General features: G+C 41.0%; 1 protein-coding gene across 8 annotated transcripts in view; it reads left to right on the forward strand.

Annotated features, from left to right (window-relative positions):
* Window positions 1–12,018, forward strand: part of caska (calcium/calmodulin-dependent serine protein kinase a) — a 415,030-nt gene that overhangs the window by 299,189 nt on the left and 103,823 nt on the right. The window lies entirely within an intron of this gene.

Raw genomic sequence — 12,018 nt, forward strand, 5'->3', positions numbered from 1 at the left:
CAATGTTTGCCAAGACCCATAGGCTGATTTGAATTCAGTAACTAAAAGAATTGACATAGGATGTGTTTTGTAAAGATTTTCATATCCTTTTAAAACAAACCTTATTTGGTTTCTCTAATGCTTAAAGTTGATTTTGTTTTTTATTGTAAGAATTGCAGCTGTTTCACAAGACAAATCGCTAATTCATGAATTGGTCAATTTCAGTGAAAAAAGTTGTTGTGGTGTGTCTTACAGATCTTTGTGTAGTTCATTGTCATGCTGTAAATTATGATTCCACTGTTGTGCAGTCCCACCGACTACAGTACAAACCATCTGATAATCTGCCTTTCAATACTGATTGCATCCAAACGGAAAGGCTGATTATTAGATAAGTTTTCACTATGCAGTGTATAATCTTCACCTATGACTGATTTGAAAAGAATGCCTATTTTGAGAGTCTACGTCTGATATGTTAAAGAATTGGTACTCTATTAATTTTACTCATTTAAACTATGCTGCCTATCACCCATCAGCACTGTACTCATAAAGCCACCTGTTGGGTGTAACTCGGGCATCGGGGCTGTGGATGTTGGCTTGCGACAGGGCACCAATGTTGGTTAGTTTAGCCTTCCAGTGAATTTAGAGGATTTTGATGAAAGAAATCTTTGATATCGTCTTTCCACTGCCATTACGCAATGAAGTTTCACGTAGCTTCATTAGCAGGAATAGGTTGGAATTTTCAGAACTGGAAGTAACAGGTACACTTGAGAATTTCCACGGCAGAGTAGCTGTAAAATAGAAGAACAGGCACTATATGTGCATTTCCTGTAATGAGATAATGAAGGACCATTCAGTCCACTGAATTTAGTTTTGTACTTATTCTTCAGATGAGTTATATTTATTCATTACAAACTAAATTGCCTTCCTGTGTGGTTGAGATATAGTAGTTATAACATGGGTTTTAAGGTACCAGCCTTTGAGTATGTTCATCCATTTAATATTAACAAATCATGTTATGCTTATTTTAATGAGTTATTTCAACATTAACATTAAACATTAATCTTTAATGTATTAAATAATTTAATGGCTTATATGGATCCATTTTGTTACTCTGACATAAATCTTTCAACTGAAATGTTAACATAATTAATATATTGTAATTTGTAGTGTATTTTGTACACAAAGTTTAATCAAAGCTGACACACCCTGATCTCTTTCCTGCTTTGACTAGTTGCTTTGTTCAGTCGGTGTCTGGCCATCAACCAGTCAAGTGTTCTCTTGAATGTGTCAGCAAGAAATTCTGTATGCAATTCTGTTTGTACATAGATATTTTATTTGTAGAGAGCAGATGCAATATCTATATAAATAGATCAGAATCTTTATGCATCAATGAGTGTAGGATCCACCCTTGTTAGAAATTGGTCTTTTTTTTCCAGGACCATTACCATGGGAATTCTGAATACAGCTATCTCAAAATTTACAAGTGAAATTTCATTCAGGGAGGGAACAATATCACGCTTTATATTCTTGGAGCTAATTTGCACTGATACTGTAGTCAGTGCCTGATTGCAAGAACAGGAAAGCCTAGGAAGTCCAAGCTGCTCTAAGTGCTGAGACTAAGTTGCATTATTTCAGACACACACTACCTGACGATATTTACTGCTCATTGGGTGAGTTCATGCTTGAGGTGATGATATGTATGTCTGTGCAGTGTTCTTGAATGTCAGTGTTTAATTAACTCGCTGGCATTTGTGCTCATTAGGTTTTGACAGATCTGTTGCCTATTGTCCAATGCAATTGTCTCATGTTACCAGCACTGAGCAAATGGTAAAATTCTGTTTTTTTTTAAGACAGCTTTCTTTTAGGGTAAAGGTTAGACTGGTGTTTATGGTGCAAACTTTTGTTGTTGATTCATACTGGATCCAGTTGGGAAAAGAATTCTACACTTATGTATAAATTTGAAATTGAAAGATTATTAGTGATGGAGCAGAACACAAGATTAGTAATGTTCTTCTTGTGCATTCCCTGGTCTTCTGTTTATTTTCCTTACATTTACTCTTTGGTGCTCAGTATTTTCTGAATGTATGCCACTTTACTTGAAAGTTTACTTGAGAGTGATGCCTGTTACGTACCCCGTAACTGGGTTGCCAAACCAGCAGAAATGGATCACTCAGTTGGAGTCTGGAGTACTAGAACTAAGAAAGTTTTATTAAAGAAACAAGCAACACAGTAATCGAAATGATAATAAATGCAACAGTTCAGCGATGATAAACACACATGTGCACAGAATTAAGATAACAGCATCAATCAAGCTCTATCGTTGTCTAGGGGTAAATGACCAAATTTCAAAGTGACTCAAAGTTCAGTCCAGTTTAGTAGTTCAGTTCGCAGTAATCGTTGCCATGGCGATGGACAACGTGGGGGGGAGAGAGAGAGAGAACAGGAACAACTGATCATTCAGACACAGCTTCACTCACAGACCGGCGATATGGCTCACAAGCAGCTTTTGGGCAGGTCCTTGGTGATGTCACCTGAGGTCACTGACTGTGACCCCTCCTCCAGATGCGGTCGATCCTCTGCAGTGAACCCGGCACCCAGGCAAGGGTGGACACACACCGGGTTCCCGCTGATCGTACCTTTCCACCCTGGCCATTGTCTGGTACTTCCCACCAACTCGTGAGAGGCGTACCGCTTCCAGGGTCTCGTTACCTCGGGTGGCGTGTGTGTCCTGCCTTAGCGAACCGGTCCCTTTTTATCCCCCTGCTGGGGTATCGCCTGTCCATCACTTCAAACAGTTCAAGGTTCAAAGGGGGGAGCCGCTCCAGACAGCTCTCTCTCCCCCGTCCCTTCATTACACATCTCCAGACGCTGCTCCATTGTTCCTTATCTCTCCTTCCCCTGGGGACAGGTGGCAGACCACTTGCTGATGTCACTGATGCTAACCCAGGCCAGCAAACATCTTAATTTTATGTGTATTCTCGTCACATGCCTCAAAGTTTGGGTGTTAATTTCAATATAAATTTTATTATGTATTACAATGATTTGTTGAGAAATAAAGTTCTTTCTGATCCAGTAAGACATAACTAGATGTATGTTTTTACAAAAATTATCTATGTTGAGTTGATCCAGGACAGATCATTGGATTTGGGACCTAATGGTTTGTGGCTGGACCATTGGCTGGATGAACAAATCCAACTCTGTGGTTAAAGGCTTTACCAGTAAATAACATAGGTAAATCACGAATCTAGTTTACTGGAAGAGACACGGTCATTATTTTGATTAACTGAAAGTGTGGAAATAAAGTTAAATCTATAATTAATGAATATTTTTTATTATTTTAAACAATTCTTTATGTTGCTAAGCCTCCGATATCCTTGTCTTCCAACACATATGCTGTCTGCTTATTTAATATTTCCTATCTCCATCAGTGCTTCACCACATCTGCTGAAATTTTCATCTATCCTGTTGTTATTTCTGTATAAACAATAATACAATGTTCTCCAAATCAGTCTCTCATCAACAACCTTTAGTAAACCTGGGCTCATGAAAGTCCTGTCTATACTGTTCTCAGGGTTCACTTAGGCTTTAAAATGCATTTTTATCCCTGAATGACTTTGTTCTTCTCTGTCTCTGAAACCATGTCCAGCTTTAAATTCCTCTACGATCTTTGTTCCTCCATCTCTAGCACGGTGGATAGCCGGCAATTTCAGTTAACCCTTTGCCACTCCTATCAGTCCATCTGGGTTCTCTCCCCATTTATTCACATTTTTCATTCACCCTAATAATTACTGATGTCTTGGCAAAGAAATTTCTTTTCTCCTCAGCCTTAAGTGGCTGACCCCTTGTTTAGAACTCTTAGATATGCCTACCTAGGGAAACAGCTTTCTTGTATTAATACAAGGGATTCTGCGCATGCTGGAAATCTTGATGAAGATAAAATTCTGATGATGGGTCTTGGTTTGAAATGCTGGTTTTCTTTTAAGCCTCTCACTCGATGCTGCCGAACCTGCTGAGTTCTTTCAGCATTTTTTGTTTGTTGCTCATCTTTCCGACATTTCAGTGTATGTTGCTAATCTTTTCTGTATTTTAGTGTACTCAGCCATGTGGTTTGTGGGTGGTGGGGGTGTAGTCGAACCATTGCATGAATATGTCAGTTGTTTGACAATTGCACTAGTACTCTATGCATCAACCTTTAACCTAATGTCAACTCAGCCTTTTAAATAACATTTTACTCTGCATTTCCCCATTTTAAGTTAAACAGCTTTATGGTAACTTTTAGGGAAAATAATAAAATGAATTACTGCACTCACCAGCACATGCAGTGCCAAATCTTCAAAGATGTTGCTAGTAATCAGCTACAACTGTAAATGAGTTTAAGATGTCTTTTCACGCTTATTTTGTAACAAAATTCACTGCACTGAATTTCATAAAAACCATTATACTTAGCTATCAATAGACTTTTATGCATAGCCAAGCTTGGGCTAAGCTCCCTCATAAGCTAAAATTAATTAATATTGTAGTGCAACTTATTGCTGTGTGCTGGGTACACTAATGGCATTTCATCACTACTACTACTACTACTACGTCAACTCAGGCCTAGGGGGATGGCATCGGGCACGATGACGGACTCTCCACTTCTCTCTGTCTCTCATCAGTGTGTTCAGTTCATCTACATTAGCCGTGCCGCTGTCTTCTAGGAGCGTGTTGACCATAGTCTTGGGAGGGTGCCCAGGGTTCACCCTCCCGTGCTTGGGCTCCCATATGATGACTAGGCTGGCAGGTAGCTCGGGGTGGCGTAGACAGTGCCCTGCTAGTTGCAGTCTTCTTGCCTCAATTTTAGTGGTGAGTATCAGTAGGTTGTTATAGAGCTCGACATTCGTCATGTGCTGTTGCCAACTCACGTCAAGAGCCATCCGGAGCATTCGTGTATAGCAACCATCTAGAGACTTCCGCATAGTCTTGGTGAGTGTCCACATCTCGCATCCGTACATGAGAATGGACTCTATGACTGCTATGAAAATCCTCTTTTTAAGCCCTCTGGTCAGGTTAGACTTCCAGATTTCCTTCATGTCGTTCATAGCCCTCCACGCCAGCGCCTTCCGTATCTTTATGTCCTTCTCCGAACTCATTATTCTTGACCTGAGGTACTTGTAGTCAAAGACTTTCTTAATGGTATCATTCTTCACGGTCTTGAGAGTACCTTCGTCACAGTTAAACACCATGTACTCTGCCCTTTTGGCGTTTAGGTGAAGTCCAACTTTATTGCACACAATTTCCACTTTTGTCAGTAGCTGCTGTCCTTCCTCCATCTGGTCAGAGAGCAGGACTATGTCATCTGCAAAACCAAGATCTGTAAGCGTAACTGGTCTGACCCTTTTGGTTCATCCTGGTTTTATGGTAAAACCAAGCTTGTCATGATCTTTGGTAGCTTGTCGCAGAGCGTAATCAAGGATGATTATAAAGATGTAGGGTGCCAGAGTGTCCCCTTGCAGCACACCAGCTAGGAGCTCGAACACTGCAGTTTCTCCGTCTGGTGATACAACTTTCGCCTTGGTTTTGGTATAGCTGGACTCTATTGCTCTCAGTAGATGGTCTGGTAGATGATCTTCAGCGTTTTACCTCAGTGAATGGAGTCAAAAGCTTTGCGAAAATCGATGTAGGTAAGCACGACTGGTAAGTGGTTCTTCTTGACTTACTTGATGATCCTACAGAGAGCAAGTATTTGCATTACTGTTGTGCGCTTCTGCCGAAAACCATTCTGATTGAATCTTAGCTTAGGGTCAGTGGCAGTGCTAATCCTGTTCAAGATCATCCGATTGTATAACTTTGCTAAGATGCAGGTCAAGCTGATACCGCAGTAGTTATCTGCCTTCGTGAGGGATCCAGACTTGGGACTGGGATAATGCTTGAGAGTGACCATTGTTCTGGTTGTCGCCTTTCATCAGTACCGTATTACATATGTCCAGCAAGATGTCGTCCAGGCGGCAGTTCTTCAGGACATCTGGTGGTATCCCATCTGGTCCAGCACTCCTGCCCTGTTTGAGTGCATATTTGGCCGCCTTCAGTTCCTTAATGGTGAATGGCCTGTCATCGATGTCGACTTACATTAGTATCGTGGGTATGTCCTCTTCTTCTGTGATCGTTGGAGGGCTTCCCAGCAGGTTCTTAAAGTGAGTAAACCATGTCTGGACATGGTCCTCTGCTGTTTTACCACTTATTAGACCTGATGGGGACTTCTTTCGTCTAATGATCTCATTTAGCAGGTGCCATGCTTCTCCATGCAGCATGTCTTCATTAAGTGCAACTGAATTTCTGTAGGTGAAGGTGAAAGTTCAATACTAGAAATTTTTTTCCAGTTGCCTAAGAGTTACAAATGCATAAAAAACACGAGTTAATTTTAATCTGCTGAGCCTCAAACTTTGTACATCTGGTCATAAGATTCTGGTTAGGCTGCATCTAGAGTATTGCATTTGATTGTGGTTGCCCCATTATCGGAAGGATATTGAGGCTTTGGACACGTTGCAGAAAAAGTTTACCAGGATGCTGCCTGGATTAGAGGATGTGTGCTTTTCGGAGAAATGGGACAAACTTGGATTGGTTTTCGAAATTGGTGAAGGCTGAGAGAAGACCAGAGAGAGGTTTATAAGATTATGGGAAGCATAGGCAGTGTAGATAGAGACTTTTTCCCATGGTAGAAATATCCCATTGGTCATGTATTTAAGGTGAGAAGGGGTAAGTTCAAATTGCAGTGCAAGTTTTATTTTACACCAAGTGATGGGTGCCAGGAATGCGCTGTCAGGGGTAGCAATAAAGGCTTTTTGACAAGCACAAATCAGGCCATGGCCTCTTCTCACTACTACCATCGGGCAGAAGGTACAGAAGACAGGATCCGCACTACCAGGTTCAGGAACAGTTGCTACCCTACAACCACCATCAGCATAGATAACTTAATTCACCACTACTTTGAATTGATTTTGTGATCTATTGACTCACTTTCAAGGACTCTTTACAACTCAAGTTCTCAATAATATTTTTATTTGCACAGTTTGTCTTTTGCACATTGGTGTTTGTCAATATTTATATAGTTTTTTTGTAAAATTTATTTCTCTTTTCATAAAATTCTATTGTATTTCTTTTTCCCCTGTAAATGCCTGCAAGAAAGTGAATCCTTTCCGTATATAATAACAGTCGCTATCTAGCAATTAAACTGCCAAGTCTTCCCTGCACTCTTAAGTACAGGCTACTCCCAGGTCATAAACACTCTGTTTTCATAAGTCATGCAAACTATTGAAGAGAACAACTGCATTCTGAACCAAAATTGAGTCCTCAGATCCGAACCCTAGAGCAGCCCAGAGTAGGCCCAAATGCTCACTTATCAGCTCATCATATTAGTGAGCACGGAGCACAGCAACCAGGGCATTTGTCATACCCTCAGCACCGTGGAGATGGCCATCACGGAGAACAAGTGAAATCGGCTCTCGGTCCGACCAACACTCTTGACTTTTCAGTCTATCTGGGCCGGCATTTAAATCGATCAGACAATAGACAGCGAACAGCTACAGTGTCCTGGAGCAAGAAGTGAATATCGCGGAGAGCGAGTGAAAATGGCTCTCACCTCCCATCTAGGTCGGCATTTAAATTGTCTAAACAGCGCATTGTACTCATACTGGATCCAAGCACCACTGCTGCGAAAGGTCCCAGGCCTAGACCATGCTGCCCAGCAACATGCTCCAGGCCCAGCCTGAAGTCGGTCTCAAGCTCTTCAAATCAACTGGGCACCCAGAGCGATCCAACCTCACACCCGGGCCAGTTGTACAAGCATCGAAGTCGAGTCTCCTCTGCCCGGGCCCCGATCTCTCCTTGCAGCGCCCACAGCGATCTAACCTCGCTTCTAGGCCAGCTGTACAGGCATCGGAACTCCACCTGCATCATACATCCCCCAAACTCGTCTCACCAATGCTCATCCCTTCACTGTTTGCAGCGACAATTGACCTCAGTAAAGGTATTTTTTAGTGATGTTTTTAACCAGATTTCTTAGCTTTTTACCTGGAAGCTGTCGTGCACATTCAGTGGCACCATCTTAACTGGAAGTATCCATTTGAAGGTCTTGTTAAATTTCAGTGTGCCATTTTATAACTTGTAGTATTCTAAAATATAAAATTGAAGTGCAAGTTCAGTAAATTAATGCATTGTTTTATTTCAATCAAAATATCAACACATGGATCATATTAACTAAAATTTGAACACCTGAATTTAAGATGGCAGCGCGCATAGTCACAGTGGTCTCTCTTGAGTCCAACCAAAGCTGTAATTGTTTGTCCTTTACATTTTTTCACAATGGCAAGATGCTGCTGCATATTAAGAACGTCAAGCGCTGCAGGTCTAGCGCATTAGCGAGTTGCTGAACAGCAGTGGAGCTGGACTTATTGCAGACCATGTTGCTGCCTGGTACAGGAAAGCAGTGGAGGCAGTACACGGTCAAACAAATGGTGCAAGTGATTGTCTCGGATGTTTTTCCTGTGATCGCAAGACCCTGTTCGACTTTGGTAATGTAGAATACTTCAGGTCCTGTTCACTGGTTCATTGGCAAGACCAACAGTGGAGGAGCTGCGTGCCTCATTGTGGCTCAGACCAGGCCCTCATACCGTGAGGTTGCCTTTTGCAGCAGCCCAGGAGAGGAGACACTGGAGGTGGTATGGCATGGTGATGCCCATGCTTGGTTGGGGGTTGGTCCCACCTGTGGGTGTTGCCCTCCAATGTTCGCTCAGTGGAAGATGAGCTAGATTGTGTTCGTCTGCAGCTGCACTATAACATGATGATTGGACAGTTGTGGGCCTGTTCTTGCCAACAACAGCCCAGGCACCATCAATGTACAGAACATGATACTCAGGGACTTGGGCCATGTCATTTTGTGTGACTGTATGTTTACTGTTATCATAGTTGTATTTATTGTATGTGTTTTGTGCTGTGTATGACTATTGATACTGTGTTTTGCAGCAGAGGAACATTGTTGTGTTTGGTTGTATTCATGGATATTCCATATATGGTTGAATGAAAATTAAATTTGAACTTGACTCAGAAAGGTCTTGAGCGATATGGATAAAACATCAGCAAATGGGACTAGCTTAGTTGAAATGGACAAGTTGAGCCAAAGAACCTATTACTGTGCTGTATGACACTATAACTTCATGCTTAAGTAATTAAACAACTGTTGCAGCTGTATTTTGAGATTTGATGGACTTACCATCTATTAATTTCAATAGAAATGAATATCAGCCAGTAGTTTTAAACAGATTTATGCTAGGGAAGTGTACTTCAAATCTGTGGTCAGAATAGTACCAGGAACTCACTAAATCGAGTCAGAATGAATGTTACTCAGCATTTTCTGGTACAGTACCAAGGTGCACCAAGCACAGGCCCATTGTCTAGTATTATATCCATGAAGGCAAACACTCCTGACCCATGTGAAAGGAACTATTGGTGTTTTCCTCAAAAAATTTCCTGAAATTAGATTCTTGGCATATCATCACCAAGTTGTTGCTAAAACAGGTAAATACCATGGGTAATTAAGATGAATCATATACCCAACTGTGAATAGCTGTGAGGAAAAAACCTGAATTTCTTTTTAGTTTGTGCATCATTGTTGTGCCATGATTGCACATGTCCTGCCCAGGTTACAAATACCTGATGTATGTAGAGTCTGTGCTTAAGAACAAGTATCTGGGATACTAGGATGGTTTTCCAACTGATGCAGAGCTACAGACAACTGTTCTTGACACCATTTGTAACTTTGCCACATCAGATCCAAGGAGAATGCATTCTAATTAACACAGATATACATTTTACAATTCCTATTTAAAGATGTGCCATCTGGAATAAGATAAACTCAAGATAAATTTGTTACTATCAGATTTACTATTAAGAATGGAAAAATTATATTTTCAATGCTTCACCAGATTATCTGATTCTTTGGGGCAACTATCGTCTGAAAACTTTTGTTTTGTGAGAACTCAGTTCATGGCCACATTCCAGACTTGTGAACTGTTCATTCTACAAGCGGGTTCAGGATTAGAACTCTATCATAACCTGGGATGACCTGTGCCAAAAATGTTCTGGAAAATTTGCCTACCAACACATCTCATATTCCATTTTTGGACAAAGTTCAAAGTTAATTTTTTTATCGAAGTATATGTATGTCACCATACACAAGCTTGAGATTCATTGTCTTGCGGGCATACTCAATAAATCCGTAGAATAATCATAACAGAATCAGTGAAAGACCACACCCACTTGGACATTCAACCAGTGTGCAAAAGACAACAAACTATGCAAATACAAAAAGAAAGAAAAAGCATATCTCAAGAACATGAGATGAAGACTCATTGAAAGTGAGTCCATACATTGTGGGAACATTTCAATGATGGGGCATGTGAAGTTAACCTTTTTGGTTCAAGAGTCTGATGGTTGAAGGATAGTAATGTTACTGAACCTGGTAGTGTGAGTCCTGAGGCTCCTGTACCACCTTCCTGATGGCAGCAGGGAGAAGAGAACATGTCCAATTCCTGACAGAAAAGAATCTGAAGAATGATTGGTAAATTATTCATTTGATCCTATCAATTCAGTTGACTTCAAAGTTCAAAGTAAATTTATTATCAAAGTACATATATGTCAACTTGTACAACCATGAGATTCATTTTCTTGTGGGCATTCACTGTACGTATGAGAAATACAATAGAATCAAAGAAAGACCGCACCCAACAGGAAGAGCAAGCAACTGATGTGTAAAAGATAACAAACCATGCAATTACAGAAAGAAATAAAAACATTTTAATAAACAAATAGCAATAAATATCGACAACCTGAGATGAAGAGTCCTTGAAAGTGAGTTTGTAGGTTATGGGAACAGTTCAGTGAAGAGATGAATGAATTTGAGTGAAGTTATCCCCTCTGGTCCAAGAGCCTGATTGTTAAGGGGTACTAATTGTTCCTGAACCTGCTGCTTTGTGTCCTGAGGCCCCTGTGCCTCCTTCCTGATTGCAGCAGTAAGAAGAGAGCATGTTCTGGGTGGTGGGCTCTTGATGCTGCTTTCCTGCAACAGAGTTCCATAAGATGTACTCAGTGGTGGGGAGGGCTTTACCCATGATGGACTGGGCTGTATCCACTACATTTTGTAGGCTATTCCATTCAAGAGCTTTAGTGTTTCTATACCAAGCTGTGATGCAGGAAGTCAATATACTTTCCACTACACATATCAAAGTTTATCAAAGCTTTGGATGTCATGCTGAATCTTTGCAAACTTCTAAAAAAAATAGAGGCGCTGCTGTGCTTTTTGCATAATGTCGCTTATGTGCTGGACTTCGGATAGAGCCTCTGAAATTATAGCACCAAGGAATTTAAAGTTCCTGACCCTCTTCAACTATGATCCCCCAGTGAAGACTGGCTCATGGACCTCCAGTTTCTTCCTCCTAAAGCCAATAATCATCTACTTGGTCTTGCTGACATTGAGTGAGAGGTTGTTGTTATGGCACTACTCAGCCAGATTTCAAATTTCCCTCCTAAATGCTGATTCATCACCATCTTTGATTCGGCCAACAACAGTGGTGTCATCAGCAAACTTAAATATGGAAATAGAGCTGTGCTTAGCCTCGTAGTCATAAGTATAAGATGAGTAGAACAGGGGGCTTAGCACACAGCCTTGTGGTGCACCTGTGCTGATGGTGATTGTGGAGGAGATGTTGCCAATGCGAACTGACTGGCTCTGCAAGTTAGGAGATCAAGGATCCAATTCCACATTTAGGTATTAAGGCCTAGAGCTAGAAGCTTATTGATTAGTTTTGAGTGAATGATAGTGTTAAATGTCAAACTGTAGTCAGTGAAGAGCATCCTGATGCATGCATCTTCATTGTCCAGATGATCCAGGTGTTGAGTGAAGTGCCAATGAAGTGGCATCTGTTGTTGACTTGTTATGACAGTAGACAAATTGGAGCAGATTCAAGCTGTTTTTCAGGCAAATGTTGATATGTTTCATCTCCAACCTCT

Source organism: Mobula hypostoma, chromosome 6, assembly GCF_963921235.1.
Source record: "Mobula hypostoma chromosome 6, sMobHyp1.1, whole genome shotgun sequence".
NCBI lineage: Eukaryota > Metazoa > Chordata > Chondrichthyes > Myliobatiformes > Myliobatidae > Mobula > Mobula hypostoma.